This window comes from Lissotriton vulgaris, chromosome 4_1 (assembly GCF_964263255.1).
Source record: "Lissotriton vulgaris chromosome 4_1, aLisVul1.2, whole genome shotgun sequence".
Taxonomy (NCBI): Eukaryota; Metazoa; Chordata; class Amphibia; order Caudata; family Salamandridae; genus Lissotriton; species Lissotriton vulgaris.
Window position 1 is genome coordinate 1,145,327,753 of NC_141691.1, and position 15,689 is coordinate 1,145,343,441.

Sequence of the window (15,689 nt, forward strand, 5' to 3'; positions counted from 1 at the left end):
GGGTAATGAAATTGTCCATAGTCCCCAGGGTGGTATTTCCCCCTCTCCGTGAGCATCTACCTGAACGGGTAGCCATTGGGGAGTATGTAGACATATACAAATGCTTAACACAGTTATATGTATTACTGTAATCCCTCTACACAGTGATCCGCTGGCTTACCAGAAGTGTTGGGGGGGTGGCCCGTCCCGGCCCCTGCTGGCCCCGGACGGCCACAGACGGCCCGCCCTTTGCCCGGGCTTCGCCCGGCGTCCCGCTTGCGTCCCGCTTGCGTCCCGCAAGACGGACTCTCGCTTGCTGTTATAGGCGAGGCAGTGGTGGGCGGGGCACTCAGGGGGGCGCTGACCAGATGTCACGTGGTCATGCAGGGACTCCTGGGATAGTGAGTCCCTGCCGCGCTACCCCTGCAGCCTCCTCAGATGGTCCTTCCACACGTCAGCAGTCACGGCAGGCAAGCAAGGGCGGTCAGCGTGTTAAAGTTGGTGGGTCCACCCACAAGCGAAGCGGCTCCCGCTCAGCGGGAGCGGCGAGCAGTGAAGTTCAATCCAGGCAGCAAACAGCGTCACTGGGCTCGACAGAAGGGACACTACTTTTTATTTGCAAGTGTGTAGACAAAAATGCACTGCAGTCTTGTAAAGTGTATGTTATGTGTCTTGTTATTGTTAAAGTTAAATGTCCAGGTATAAACTGTTTCATGTAAAGAGGAAAGTTGGGAGGAAAAATGCAGCACATGCATGATAATGCATATTAACAACTCTAGAGGAGCCATTGAATGATAACACAGTTCTATAAGCAAGGTTATTAATGTATATTTAATGACAAGATTATTTAATGTCCATACAGCAAGTTGCTATTCCTCTCTATACATGGTCAAGAAATATATAGGGGCTCATTAAGATGTCGGTGGAGACGAGTAACCAGCCAACATCGCAGTGGAAGTGTAATCACCCGACTAGTAGTCAGCTGTTCCACTCCCCGTTTCCAATGCGACCGCCAGCACGGGGTCGGAAAAGCTTGTGCTACAGCCTGAAAAAGGGTAGCAGCACAAGATGCAATTGAAAAAGTATATTTTACGCATTAATGCACAGTTTGACAGGCACCACATGGTGCATGGCACATGCACATGGATGGGTGGGGGCACCTTTGGTGCCCCCAGGACTCATAGTGGAGGCCCAGGGGGTAAGGGGTCCCTGCTAGGGCACCCAAAGTCCCTTTCAATCTGCCATTTCATAGTAGTTGGTACACCAAAGAAAGACAGAAGGAAATGGGCATTGTAAGCCATATGGTGGTTCCTGAGCAGGCACCACCCCAATTCTAAGTGTTACTGTCCGTCCGCTGCAGCAGAGGTCGGTCCCCCCGCCCAATGCCTCCGACCACCATATCAGAATCCAGTGATCAGACCGCTTCTGTAGATGTCAGTGGGCCCGCCACCAACGGCCCGTCGGTGGCAGGCCCACAGACCTCTGAATAAGCCCCATATTGTCCTATAACTGTCGAGAAAATATTGTCATGTCTTCAATTGAAATAAATGCTTTTTTTAAGCTTCAGTAAAAGAATTCAATGACACATCATAACATTCCCTCTTAATTAACTACAACAAAATGTTATTTGACATAGGCAAGGATAATCTTTTCAGTTGTTAATACATTGAATGAGTTAACAGTTAAGGGCATTACATGTGTCTTTCCATATCAGTTAACTGTTAACTGATATGGGAAGACCATGTAATGCCCTTGTAGAAATAAAAAATGGCTCATTGACCTGTACTATAACTACAATATGGCTTATTCACAAAGGTAAGTTTGCAAGTGTAGATATCCTCACATGGGCAAAATCTCAACAAATTGTCCACAAAGGCATCAGGTTGACGATCCTGCAGGGTTCCATCGAGGAACAGAATTGAACAAAGTTAGAGTAAGACTGACTGGCCACCAACAAGTCTTGGCAGTGGTAAACTCAGCCTTCGGTTACTTTGACGTCCTGGAGTCCAAGGAAAAGTGGTAGCCATCTGAAACTTGCTGGAGATCAACACTACATTCCCCACAATGCACTAGACCATTTACGTTTGGGTGAGTCCCCCAGTGGGACCGATGCCAGGTGCAGGTCTTGCTTGAAGTCTGCATGGGTCTAGTACTGTGTGTAGTTCCTATAAATCTACATGGGATCTGCATGTTTAGAAAACAAAAACCAAGGGATTGGTGTCCAGACTGATTCCAGACACTTCCAGAGGATATATTTGCCTGTAGACCAGCTAGCTCACAGTGCCACCATGTGCCCCTCCTACCAAGGAGTTAATAGTCTCTGCCAACTATCGAACATGAAAACCCTGACCCCTCAAGGATTGTGGAAATACTACAGTTCTTTTTGCTCAGTCACTCGTGCTCACTTTGTTTCAGAGAGATACACATAATAAATGATGGAGATGTTTTCAATAAGGATTTATTGAACCAGCTTCATTCTAATGTAAAATATGTGTGCCACCAGAAATAGATGTATATAGTTATAAGCACCAACGGAGTAAATAGATGGTATAATTCTATCACAGTGCTAGAGCAAGGAATATATGCAGGTATATAAATACATGACTGTAAGAATGCATACTCCTATGATGCAAACTCTAACCAGATGTTCCTAAATGTACCTAAGATGTGTGTAGGTGTATATCTAAGACTCCACCTAGGATAAAGCCAACCCCATTACCTGAAGTGAGAGAATGAAGGACCCTGTCTTGGTCTTAAGTTGGACACCCCGTGAGGGATGCCAGACCACTGCTTGCAGAGACCTCAGCATCTTGTGTCAGCATGTCAGCATGGAAGTCTTTCTCCTCTGCGTACCCAGCACATATATGGTGCTTATATACCCAAAAGGTACCCTCAGGGGTTCTGCCTAACTGTGTCTTGTCGGCTGAGGAGGACAATAGTGATGAACCTTGTACATAGTTATTATGCAGCAGATATTAATCCTGATCTGATTCTGAGACTCATCATGCATCATAAATTAGGTTTGTTTTTGTAGAAAACCACAGAACATTTATGCAGCACCTAACTAGGTAAAAGGCCTGTGCCAAAGCTGTTATGTAGGACAACGGCAAGGTAAATGTAGGTAAAAGGTCAGGTGCCTACTCAGGCCTATATTGGGGTACATTGCAAATCATAGCAGTACCTCTATTGAGATGGAGTTCTGGAGTTGTATTTGGCTTGCAGAGGGGTTGCTTTTTATTTTTGAACCAGTCTGTGGTCCAGGATGAGTGGCCGTCATGCAGTTGCAGGGTGGGTGCCATAGGTTCTGCTGTTGAAACCTTTTCTTTGTGAAGGTCCTGAAGTCTCTTCTTTGTCCTTTTGTTGCAAGTTATAAGATCTGAGTTTCTGATATCAGGGGAGTCCCTTAAATCCTATACTTAAGGTTTACGGGGTGAGGCAGCTTGTAGTTAACGGGCTACTAGCCCTAGCAGATAATCCACTCTCTTTCTGGGTAGCATGGCCCAGAAGATTCTATTTTGCCACTTTTAAAAATGACAAAACTCTACTTTGGCTTTACAAACCAGGTAGCCCACCTCAGGGGTTTGTTTAGCCTTCAGGGGGTAGATGCATCCTGACTATCTAATTTTCCAATCTGCTTAAATTCTAAATATTCCTAAGGCAGGGGGTTGACTTTTTCCCCGTCTAGGGGGAAGCCTTGTTGCATATCAGAGGTGGTGGGAGCTTAGATACTGACCACCTTGATGTACCACTTCACTAACCATCCTGTTAGAGAGAGAGGTGCCACCTCCCAACGAGACAGTTCTTTGTTCCCGACTTCTAGGAATATTCACACCTTCAGGCAGGTGGTCAGATTATTGCCTTGGTGGCAGCATCTACAGTCTGTCAACCAGGGCACTTAAAATGTTGGGGTAACCAGGTGGGCAACCTCAAAGGCAAAAATGAGAATGCAGTGTCGAATCAAACGGCACTGTGCCCTTGGTGGCACTCCTGTGGAGACGTGGTCCCTCTTTGATATTCAATACCAAAATTTGATAAATCGCTGTCAGTTATGATTCATCTAGTCATTTATTCAATGAAGTTCAATCCAGATTCAATTCATCAGGATGTAATTCAAATCAAAGTATCTTTTGTTCAATAATGTATCTCTATTAATTCATACTGTTGTCAAAGCGCGTCCCAATGCATTTCGGAACATGAGTCCTTCATCACCAGGTACACAATCTGTGGGTCATCAAATACATTCTAATCAGGAGTGGAAACTCACCTTCAACACAGTATAAACAGATTAAAATGGTGTGACTCAAAGTTAAAGGTGAAAACCAGAAACCATGGTAAATGAGTGCTCAAAGGCTTATTTCCTGAACGTGGGTAATGACGTGGGGTGCACGTTAGATAACTGTACTAGATTGTGTGCAGGTAAAAAAAGTGAGTGAATGTGTCTCATGCTGGATTACTTTCATTGTAAAAATGTAAGCGCAATGGGGTCATGTGATTCTATGACGTCGGCCATGCTCAGGACGTGCATATGTGATAGTGCGGGTACAAAAATATTCGGTGGTGCACGTGGAAAGTAAAATGGCCAAGGTAGCATCTTAAAGCCGATATGAAAAATAAACACTCGAAAACTATATAAGAACATTAAAAACAGACGTTGAACTGGCGGTGAGCCGCTGTGTGGTGGATATTACCGGGTAAAAATACGGGTTGTGTAGGTTCATGCTGCGTCTTCAACATGTGTGACTGTGAATGTGAACTCGCCGCTCTGCGGTTAAAGTGATTCCCGAGTAATGAAAATGGAAAGAGGACCGTCGGGAAGTCCGCCATAATGGAATGGTGTTGCACCTTCGTGGTGGGAATTAACAAAGGCTCAAATGTATCTTAATCAAAGGTAGCTGTGCAAAAGATGTACCAATACAACATCGAACAGTGAAAAAACGAGTCTCAAGAATTAATCAAAGCTCCCCTCTTGGAGTGACTCACCAAAGTGGTGTTCGTGGGACCGGTGATAATAAAGTTTGCAATGAAAAAAAGGAAAGAGAGAAAACTTGTCTCATGTTTGGCGCAGTGTGAGTGCAGGTGAAATGTGAGGCAAGAAACAGGAAAAATAATGTATCTTATATGTTTAAGGATCATCTATGCAATTTCTATGAGGTTTAGGGATCATATGTACAATTTCTGTGAAATGAAAAGAAAACACAGTGGAAACAATATGAGTGATCCTGGCTCTTATGTCCACTTCCATAATATAAGGAAAAGGGAAAACAATGGGTATAGTAAATACAACGGAGTGTATACTGATAATTCATGAGATATTAAAGAAAGCAACTGTACTCCATCCTGTCATTCAACCCTTTGGGATGACAGGCATCAAGTCTCTTAATCCAAATGATTTCGCCGAGGTTTGACCTCGCGGTAAATAGCGGCCTGAAATTGCGATTGCGCAATTTTTAAATGGATGATGAATTGCATTTAAGGAATCTCAAATAGAGATTCCTTAAATGTAATCCATCGCAAATTTGCGAAAACACAATTACCGATTTTTGCATTTGGGATGATGAATCCAAATGCAAAAATCTCACTCTCAAAGGGTCAGATTCTCAGAATCTGGCCCTTTGCGAGCCGAATTCAGCTTCATGAATTAGGCTGATAGTCACTCACAAAAGGGTAAGCCAAATGCTATATACACTACAAGCAAACTTGCCTTAAACAGTAGTAAATAACTCAAACTTAGAGCTGGAGTAGGTCCAGCACCACAAATGTCCAGTCACTGGTACTGCTACACTTGGCCATAAAAACTAATGGAGTCAGGGACTACAAATAAAAAGCCATAGCAAATAATATTGAATACATTTGGATTATTTAAAATGGTCAAGAATATAAAGAAACATACTTTTAAGTTAAAAATAGCTACAAATAAAACATATTGATCATTTAATTATCACATATTGCAGCAGTTTTTTGTATTTATAAAGAATGTAGCATTACTTGTTATTAAAATATAATCAATATATTTACACTGCAATCAATTAATTCTATAAATCACTTAACAAATATTAATGCATGATAAATGGTATTTTATTTTGTGTAGATGGGATTTATTTCTTAATTTGAACTTCAGAATTTTTTTTTTATTTATTATATTTAAATAAATTACATATTTAATTCAAATTTGAGTTAATAGAGTAGTAGTATTTAAAAATCAAATTATACATTTATGTAAAACGAATTGTGAGATTTCCTATGGTATAGTATTTGAAAAAAATAAAATTTTCTTTAATCATCTTTGAAAAATTTGTTAAAAGGTTTTTATGTTAAATATGAATTAAAATTACTTTTATATAGCTATGTTAAATGTAGTACTATATACAAAAATGCTAAAGATATATTAACTTAATTTTGAAATACATCTTTAAATAATTTGAATATGTTAAATAAATTAAAATATTTATCTGAAGTTTAATTTAAAAATATATTTTCATATAAAGCAAAAAACATATTTCTTTTATTATGCATGAATAATTGTCAAACGAGCGATATACAAATAATTGCATTGAGTAATTAAATAGTATTATTTAAAACAAATAATTAGATTAAATTATCATTTAAGAAAAATATATATAAATATTGTATAATTAAATAAAGTATGGCATTTTAGATTTCTCTTCAATATTGCGTTATATGTTTTGATTAATTTAATTTAACATTATTCCTATGGGGTTTCATTTTAAATCCCTGAAGATATTGTACGTGGGAGGGTGTTGAAGTACCAGTGGTTGAACATGTGTGGCTTTTATTTTGACAGTAGTAGCTCAGAAATTTGGTTCCACCCGTTTTCAACGAGAGTGGTGATGTTTAAGTCTTCACTTCTGAGAAATTTAGCACTCAGTTGGTGAATAGCCAAAAGTAGTAAAGTTATTCAACATTGTACAACTAAATTGCACAAGTATTTTACTCACAGGTGTGAATTACCTTTGTAAATAGCTCCAAATGTAATGCATTAGTGGAGGAAGAAAGCACTGTGGGCGACTTTAAGAAGAAGTGGAAGGATATGAGGAAGCCGGTGACGAACTCCTTTAGGTTTCAAGTGGCAAAGAAGGTTGACCGAGAGTTTATCTATGTCTCACCAGCCTATGAGGAGTGTGCCCTCCCCACCAGACATCATGGCTTGAGATATGGGCAGTCTGTTTGTGAGAACCCCAAAGTAATACCAGGCAATACTAATACATCTTGTATCCCAAATAGTTATCTGATAATGACTCAAGTTATACCTCTACTCTAAGCAATAGGCCTGTGTCACACACACATCCTTCACACATAAGCTCAAAATCCCCATTGTTAAGTTTGTAAATGTTTACATTACTCCTTATTTATTCTTTCTTTCTCTTATATAATGTTAGTGATAATTGCTTTGGTTGTAAAGTCTGGTCAAGAGAAGGCATGTTTGCAAGCATATTTAAAAACACACACAGGTATTTTATTAATCTACTTGTCAGTGGAAAAATATTTTGAATTTTTACGTTTTTGTTAGTTAGAAAATAAAGTGTCTGATAATCTCTTGCCTGCTTTGAATGTGCAATAAATAATGCATCTGTAACTTAGAATATTAAAAATTGGATCAATTAAATTGTGTTTCAACTCTTTCCTAAATCTACTTTGAGATCCTGTGAGGTCTCTTATCTACGACCTTCCTTCAAATCTGCTGCTGTTCAAAGCACTGTACCAGCATGAGGCCTGGCCATAGACAGCAGACGAATGGTAGAAAACTGTTCACAAGTCTGCTGCATGTCTTTTTGTGTTTGATGTAACAAGTTCTATCTACACCTATGTGTTAACAAATGTTCTCTTTTCCTATTACAAGATCTTCATGTGGACAAAAAATTGTTCATGTTTCAGTAAAAAATCTATGGGCAAACTGTTTGGCTGCATGTCAGTGTATTAATGTCACTATAGGTATCCATATGTTTTCTAACTTCCTTTCCAAATCTATGTTAATGTCACCTATCAACCCATGCCCTTGTTATGCTCAAACATTAAATGTGTTATCCTTTTCACTGTATCTAACACTCTGTCATTTCATTGTTAATTTAGCACAATACTGTCACCTTAATTGGCATTGTTAACCTGCAGTTATTTAATATTATATAGTGTTGCATGCTCCCCAGAAGGAGTTTCTTGGTGCCACAGAGAAAGTCAAAGGACGCATGTCTGACCGGCATAATTTCGGAAACGGTTTCACCCACAAGGAGTCGATGGACCCACTGCTGTTATTACAATGTGACTGCCTTCAGGGCGGTCACAAAGTGTATAGTTTCTATTGCGGCTTGTGCTGCAGCCAGCAGCACAACCGCAATAGAAAATATACACTTTTAAAACATACCTGCAGCGTGTGGTCGGCAACATGCTGTGCCTGCTACAAGGTGCAGGGATGTTTAGGGGGGATACCATAGGTTCCCCCAGGCCCAATAGCAGAGGACCAGTGGGGAAGGGAGCCCTGCTAGGGGCCCCCCAAAGTCACTTCCCGCCTGCCTTTTCATGGCACGCGAACCGCCATGAAAGTGAAGGTGGAAAAGGACATTGCCATCTCTACAGCAGTGCCTGAGCAGGCACCACCACCATTGTAGGGATTACTGTCCCTCTAACGGTCCGACTGGCTCCTTGAGCCAGTTGTAAAGCGTTGGACGGTCCCTACTCCTGCTGCCTCCGAACGCACTCATTGTAATGCGGCGGTCAGACTGCAGCAGCAGATGTCGGTCTGAAGGCAACCAACAAGCCATTGTTTGTGGTTAGACCGACATCACAATGAGGTCCTAAATGTGAATATAAAGTCTGGGACATAAACAAACCTGGAAACAAGCCCAAATTTTGTGGATTAGATCAAGGATGGTTCTTTAAGGATTTTTAAAGAGAAATTGGTCCACAGTTGCACCCTTTTAACTCGAAAAGCTCTAGAACCACATTTAGCACAATTGACTGAAGAATTTCTAAAAAGTGCTTTATTTTGTCATCCTCAGTTGTGAATAGGGACATGTTTTCTTATTTTGTTTGTTAAGAACTTAGACCTGTTTCATTGAAGTATTTGGTTATGATTAAGAGTTTGACAGAAGAGTTACTCCATCACCATGTTGTGTGAGATTTCAGTAAATCTACCTTATGGTGTGGGTTAAAAAGGTATTATCCATATGGATAAAGTCCTGGAACCTGACCCTTTTAGACTATATGACTCTTAGGATATTCTTAATCTGACCCCATATGTATATGATGTAACACATGACAAAGGCAATATTTTGGACCAGAATTTCTCTTCGAATCAGATTTATATGGATGTCCCACTAGCCCTAACTTGGTCCGACCATCATCTGATTAATTTTAAAATTTGCAGAGTTGCTGTTAGGTCACAATCTTTAGATACAACCAAGAGGAATCATTGCTCTAGACCTTTTCATCTGATGACACCTGAGGTCATCCAGTTGGCATTGCGACAGTGGCTGAATCTCTTAAGTGGCGTCCTTGAACAGGATGTGAAGACCTTAGAGGACTGGCTACGACAACAAGCTATTGAATTGGCTCCTCATTGTGTGACACAGATTAAATCTGCTCGATCCTCAGATCCCGGGTTCTCTGAGGCTTTAAGGGAGAATAAAAGAGCCTTAGACACTATGAAAGAGAATGGAGGAGGGACTGTAATCCCTCAGACAAACTGATTTATAAACAGACATTGAAAAAAAAATATACGTGAGGCAAAGAAACTTTTTCTGTCTACAACAATAGATATGGCGGCTAATAAAAGTAAAACTCTTTTTAATTTTGTAAGAAGTTTTACTTCTCCTATTTCTATAAGCCAACCGTTTGTTCCTACAAACGAGTGGACTGAATGAATGGCATGCTTTTTTTATGAAAAAATAAAATTAATCCAGGATTCTTTTGAAGATCAACCCCTGATTTGGAACGGTGTTGAGGACTTCCTTCCGGCGGTTTGCTCTAGTTATAGAGCCTCCCTGAGGAAGTTCCCTGACATCACTCTAGAGCAATCATTTAGGTTTATGGAAACTTTAAAATCTGGCTCGCGTACGGACCCTTGTCCAGCAAAGGTCTTATCTTTGCTAGCAGAGGTGTTAAATCCTTGCATAAATACCACCTTGAACTTAGCTCTACAAGAAGGGCGGATGCCGCATAGATGGAAACATGCAACTATTCTCCCTCTGCTGAAGAAACCTTCGGCAGATCCTGAGGTAGCAGGTAATTATAGACCCATCTGTTAACAAAGTTTTAACGAACTTTGAGGAGTTTAATGACTTGCTGCATTCTAGCCAGTCGGGCTTTCGAGCCAATTTTAGTCCTGAGACAGCTTTATTGGAAGTTGCGGAAACTGTTAAAGCTGTATTGGACAGAGGTGGCAGCACCGTGTTGGTGCTGCTGGACCTCTCTGCAGCTTTCAACACTGTGCCCCACTCAAGACTATTGAGAAGACTTGAAGATAGTGGTATTGGGGGCATGGTGTTGAGCTGGATTCATCCTTTTTGGCTAGCCCCTCTCAAACCATCTGGGCCCCTCCCTTCTCTGCAGCAGTTCCACTTTTGAACGTGCGGGGGCCGCAGCGCTCTATTCTGAGCCCTACATTTTTTAACTTATATAGGACACTATCCTGGCCCCACTTGCTGAGAGTTTTGGTGCCAAGATAGTGTCAGATGCTGATGACACTCAGCTGTTGTTTACGTGCAAGAAGGGAGCTGAGTTTGGTGGTAACTCAATTAGCGCTTGTCTTTCCAAAGTTTTTTTTTGGCTAAGCCATAATCACTTAAAGAGCAATCCAGAGAAGTTGGAGATTATTTTATTTGGGCCTCAGCCTCGGGATATCTGGCATGAATGGTGGCCCAAGGATATGTCTCCTCCTGTGTCGGCCGTTTCCACAGTGAAAAACTTGGGAGACAAGATGAACTCCACCCTCTCCATGAAGGCCCAAGTACACTCGGTGGCTGGGGTGTGTTTTGGGTTGTTGAGGATGCTGCCTAATTTTCTTCCTTTGCTCTCCATTCCTTACAGGAAAACAGTAGTTCAGGCACTGATAATGTCCAAACTGGACTATGTCAACTCCTTGTATCTCGGCCTACCTGTATATCTCTTGAACCGACAACAAGTGATCCAAAACTCAGCTGCCAGGGCCATTTTTTTTGTTTGGCTCGAGAACTCATTCCACACAGCTTCTGTCTTCCCTCCATTGGCTTCCGGTCTGGAAGAGAATTCAGTTTAAAGCACTGGTTCTGGTCTTTAAAGCCTTTCATAAGATCGGAGCTCCTTATCTTGGTGAAAGATTGCAGCCTTATCTGCCTCAGCGCTCCCTGAGATCGTCATCTCCACTTTTAATTACCACCCCCAGGGTATTACAGGCCCAGATAGGGGGTAGATCTTTTCATGTATCAGCCTCACGGTTGTGGAATAGTCTTCCTTTTAAGGCTTAAAACGTGGGTCTTCCAGCTGTGAGTTACTGGTAGTCTTTTGGTTATGCTCTGTGTTACTGGACATTGGATGTTTAGCGCCGGGACACTCTTTAGAGTAGCCGCCCACTTTATAAATATGCGTTAACATAACATAACATAAAAGTGTCTTGTGTGTTGTTTCTTTCTGCTAAGTGATGGGCATATAGATTAGCCGGTAGTCACATCACGACATGGACAGGAACATGGGTGTTGATCTAATGTGCTGCCAGTAGACCACTATGCCTTCTGAATGTTGGTGCTTTGATGTCTATTTACACTGTAGATGCCCTCTTGCCAGCTACAGTGAGACAATAGTGCCTTATATCTACTCCGCATTCAACCACACGGATGAAATTATGGACCATCCTGATGGGGTAAGTCTGCCCTCTACCATCCATCAGTCAATTGAGTTTGTGACTCAACTAAAGTATGTCATCATTTATATTTTCCCGCCATCTTTTCTCATTTGATATAAATGTTACTTCTTCAACCCTTTTATCCTTGTATATTGAATGTACTGTAAATATTTTACATACATCTGAGTTGACATCATTTCTGCCAGATATCACTGTTCGCTTCTATTCTGCACTCTTATAATTCAACTTTCAAAGTAATCTTCTGAGCTGCATTTAGATTAGGGAAACATTACCATCACCATATTCAAGAACAATGGTTCACAAGGTTCAGTAGGAGTCCAAGCCACAAAGCAAACATCTGTTTCATCAGCAGGTGAGGTTCCATTTTATCTAAGTACTAATGAATCAGCACAGCCTATTACAATTATTGATACATACATAAACACAACTTGTTACAATAGTTTATACAAAAATAGTCACAAACAAGGAAATACTATTGAAAATAAGGGCCACATAACTATACACTCATTTTAAGATCTTATATAAGTCACTTCACATTAAAACACGGGGGACACCAACAAACAAAGTTATTTCACCACATATTTACATTCACTATCTCAAATGCTACACTAATAATTATCACCTCATTGTCTGATTAAAATCATTAAGAAGAGACATTAAATCCATGATCGTTAACAAATATGTGTTTCAAACAAGCAAAGACTTAGGGGCCTCTTAGGATGGCAGGCGGACTTATGTCTGCCTGCCACCCTAGCGGTGCTGAGACCGGCTGCCAGTGGTGCTGCGGTCAAGCACCGGCAATTAGAATGTGTTAAACTTGGCATCTTTTGGCGTGTTTCCCCCGAGTTTTTGCTTACTACTCTCCCTGTTTTTTCTCTGTTTTGCTGGTATAACATTTCTGGGTGCTTTTCGCACTGCTGATCAGTGGGAATGCGCTGGTGCTTCTGTGGTAAATTTTGTCATGATTGGAAGTGCGACTCACTTGTAAGCCCCCAGTAATGGGCACTGTGAGTGCCGGGGCTTGTGAGTCCATCACTGCTCATGGGCCTGCAGCACGGATTGGGCCACCCAAGCACGTGGCCCCAAAAAGGTATAAGTGAATTAAGTTTGGTATGTCTGAACTCAGCTTCTAAAGAGGCAGACTTTAGCAAGGGTGCCCGTTTCATTCTGAATACATAAAGTCTACTTGTAGAAAGTGTGTATTATTTTGCTCGGTCATCCTGTGTGCCTCTGCTGGAATGTGGATTGCCTGTCTGGTTTTTGGAACAACAGATTTCTGGAGAGTGTGGTGGCTCCTGATAGTCTAGGTAGATCAGAAAAGGGCTCAACAGACCTGGGTTATGATGGCGGAAGAGGAAGGGAACCTCCTTGCATCTCAAAGGGCATGGTCTGCCTCTGACAAAGCCGTCTCCACCTCCTGCCAGGATTTCATGCCAGAGACGGTCCAACTGGTTCTGGCCGGACACAGACTCCCTGTGCCTGAAAGATCAAAGGATTTCTGAATGCAAATGCTTGGTCCCAGACCCCTGAACTTCAGATCTCATCTGAAACAAGAAGACTACCAAGAAGAAGTGCTGGAAAAGCTGCGAAAGAAACAACTGCTTTGCTGGGTGCTTTGCTGGGCTGAACTGCAGTGGCTGCTTCTGTCATTGGCAGTTGAAGGCCTGGATTAGATTTTCTGCAACCGAAGTGGTGAGACTCTCCAAGGGCTTGAGGAGGACCTTGCCCCTTGTTCACGAAGTCTCAGGAACAGCAAATATTTCAGGTTCTTCAACCCGCAGCACTGGGGACTGGGTGTTTTGTGCTGCAAACCAAAGACCGCCCTTCGATGATGTCTATGACGACCCTGTTGAACCTGTGTCCTGAAGGCACTGCAGAGGGCACCGCTGCAATGCCGCACCGTGAGCCTGGCCCCACGGATGACACCTGTTGATGTCGCCACCGAGCTGCTATTTGCAACGTGACATGTGGGCCCCGCACTCTGCACCTCCTCGTTACACAATGATGCCATGGCCTGCCTGGCAGTGCCACTTCCCGCCAAAATCATTGCCGCTGCCTGCACCGTGGTTCAGGGGCAGCACTCATGAGTTACACAATGCACCGCCCTCATCCCACACCGCAGCCTCCCGCTCGTCAGCCGATGACAACGCTTCAGCCACAACAACGCCGCTGCTTGCACCGTTATCTGCGAGCACCATGACGAGCACAGCCTCCACCTCGCACCGCGACCCTGGTCTCACTGACGATGTCATCTGATGCTGCCACCAAGCCGCTGCTCGCACGTGACCTGGGGGCACCGCATGCTGCATCACTGCACTTCACACCGCAGCACCCGACGCTTGTCGGCGCCAGCGCTCCGGATCCCATCAGAAAGAAGCTCGACCTGCAACGCGAGTGACTTCAAGAGCCCCATCACCCTATATCTCTGAAAGGTACTGTTTGCGGTCTTTCCGACACCGTAGTTGGCCTGCGACCCCACTGTCAGCCAGAACTTTTTTTGGATTTGTTGTTCACGACGCCGTGATAGCCCCAGACGGAGCGATCGACATTAAGGAACTCATTTTTTAAAGCATATTTTGATAAGTGAAGATTTTGAAGTATAGTATTGTGTGTTTTTTATCGATCTTGATCTTGTCCTAAGTATATAAAAATTGGATATTTTTCTAAACTGGTGTTGTGTCCTTTTGTAGTGCGTACACTGTATTACTGTTGGTTATGTGAAAATGCTTTACACACTGCCTCTAAGATGAGCCTGACTGCTGGTGCCAGGCTACCAATCAGGTGAGCAGGGGTTATTTTAGAAGTGTAACTCCCTTATCCTGACTAGAGTGGTGGTTTCTGCCTTGCTTTTACGCATGTCTCAGCTAGCCAAAAATCCCATTTTTGATAGGATGCCACCGCCATGGTGCCGGTTGCATCCCCTATCCACATCATTGCAGTGGGCAGTGCACACAGCACCGTCCGCCACAATGCTGGGGCTGCACACTGTGCCTTTGCATGGACAATGTGGCAGGCACCGTGCAGTGCCTGCAATTTTGTGCATTCAAATGTAGGGGGTACCATAGGTACCCCCATGTGCCCCTCCCACCCACCAACATCCTGGGGGCCCGCAAAAGGCCCCCAGCTGTGAAAACCTCATGCCTTTCCATGGCGTCAATGCCACCATGGAAAGACTGCTTCCCGCTCCCATTATAATATGGATGGTGGTGTCTAGCAGACATCACCACCATAATCAACCCTTTTCTGCCTGATCGCCTGGTCGACCAGGCAGGAAAGCGGTACCCTCCACCATCATATTATGGCGGGGTAAATGGTAGCCGGGTGGGGGATTATGTCAGGTGGATTGCACCCCACATGCGGGCGGTGGCGATCCGCCCGACATCGTAATAGCCCACTAAGTTTTCAAATTAGAAAGGAGCATAAACTGTGGATGAAATTTAGAATAAATTTACTTTAAGAATATAGAACAAAAAAAAGAAACAAAAAAAGGTGAAATAACTTTTAACTGCAATAATTGCTTTCAATCCTTTATAAGAAAAAGAGTAGTACCAGTGTGGCTTGAGGGAATCACAGTCTAAAAATGGATAATATATTGCTGTTGTTTAGTATGCGTTTAATAAATATCAGAAGCAAACAATATTTAAAACCAAATATTCAGAGAAGACTCAAGTAATCATCTACTGCACAATTCTTAGTGAACCTAAGGATATGCTTGCCAAATAGTAAAGTCCGCTCAGGATACACTTAAGGTGAAGAAAAAAAAATATGCAAACTGGATGGTACCCGTAGTCCATATTTGTCAGGGACTGTCCGGGACTATGTGGGGAACACAGTCAGGAACTTGGGCAAGGACTGGGAA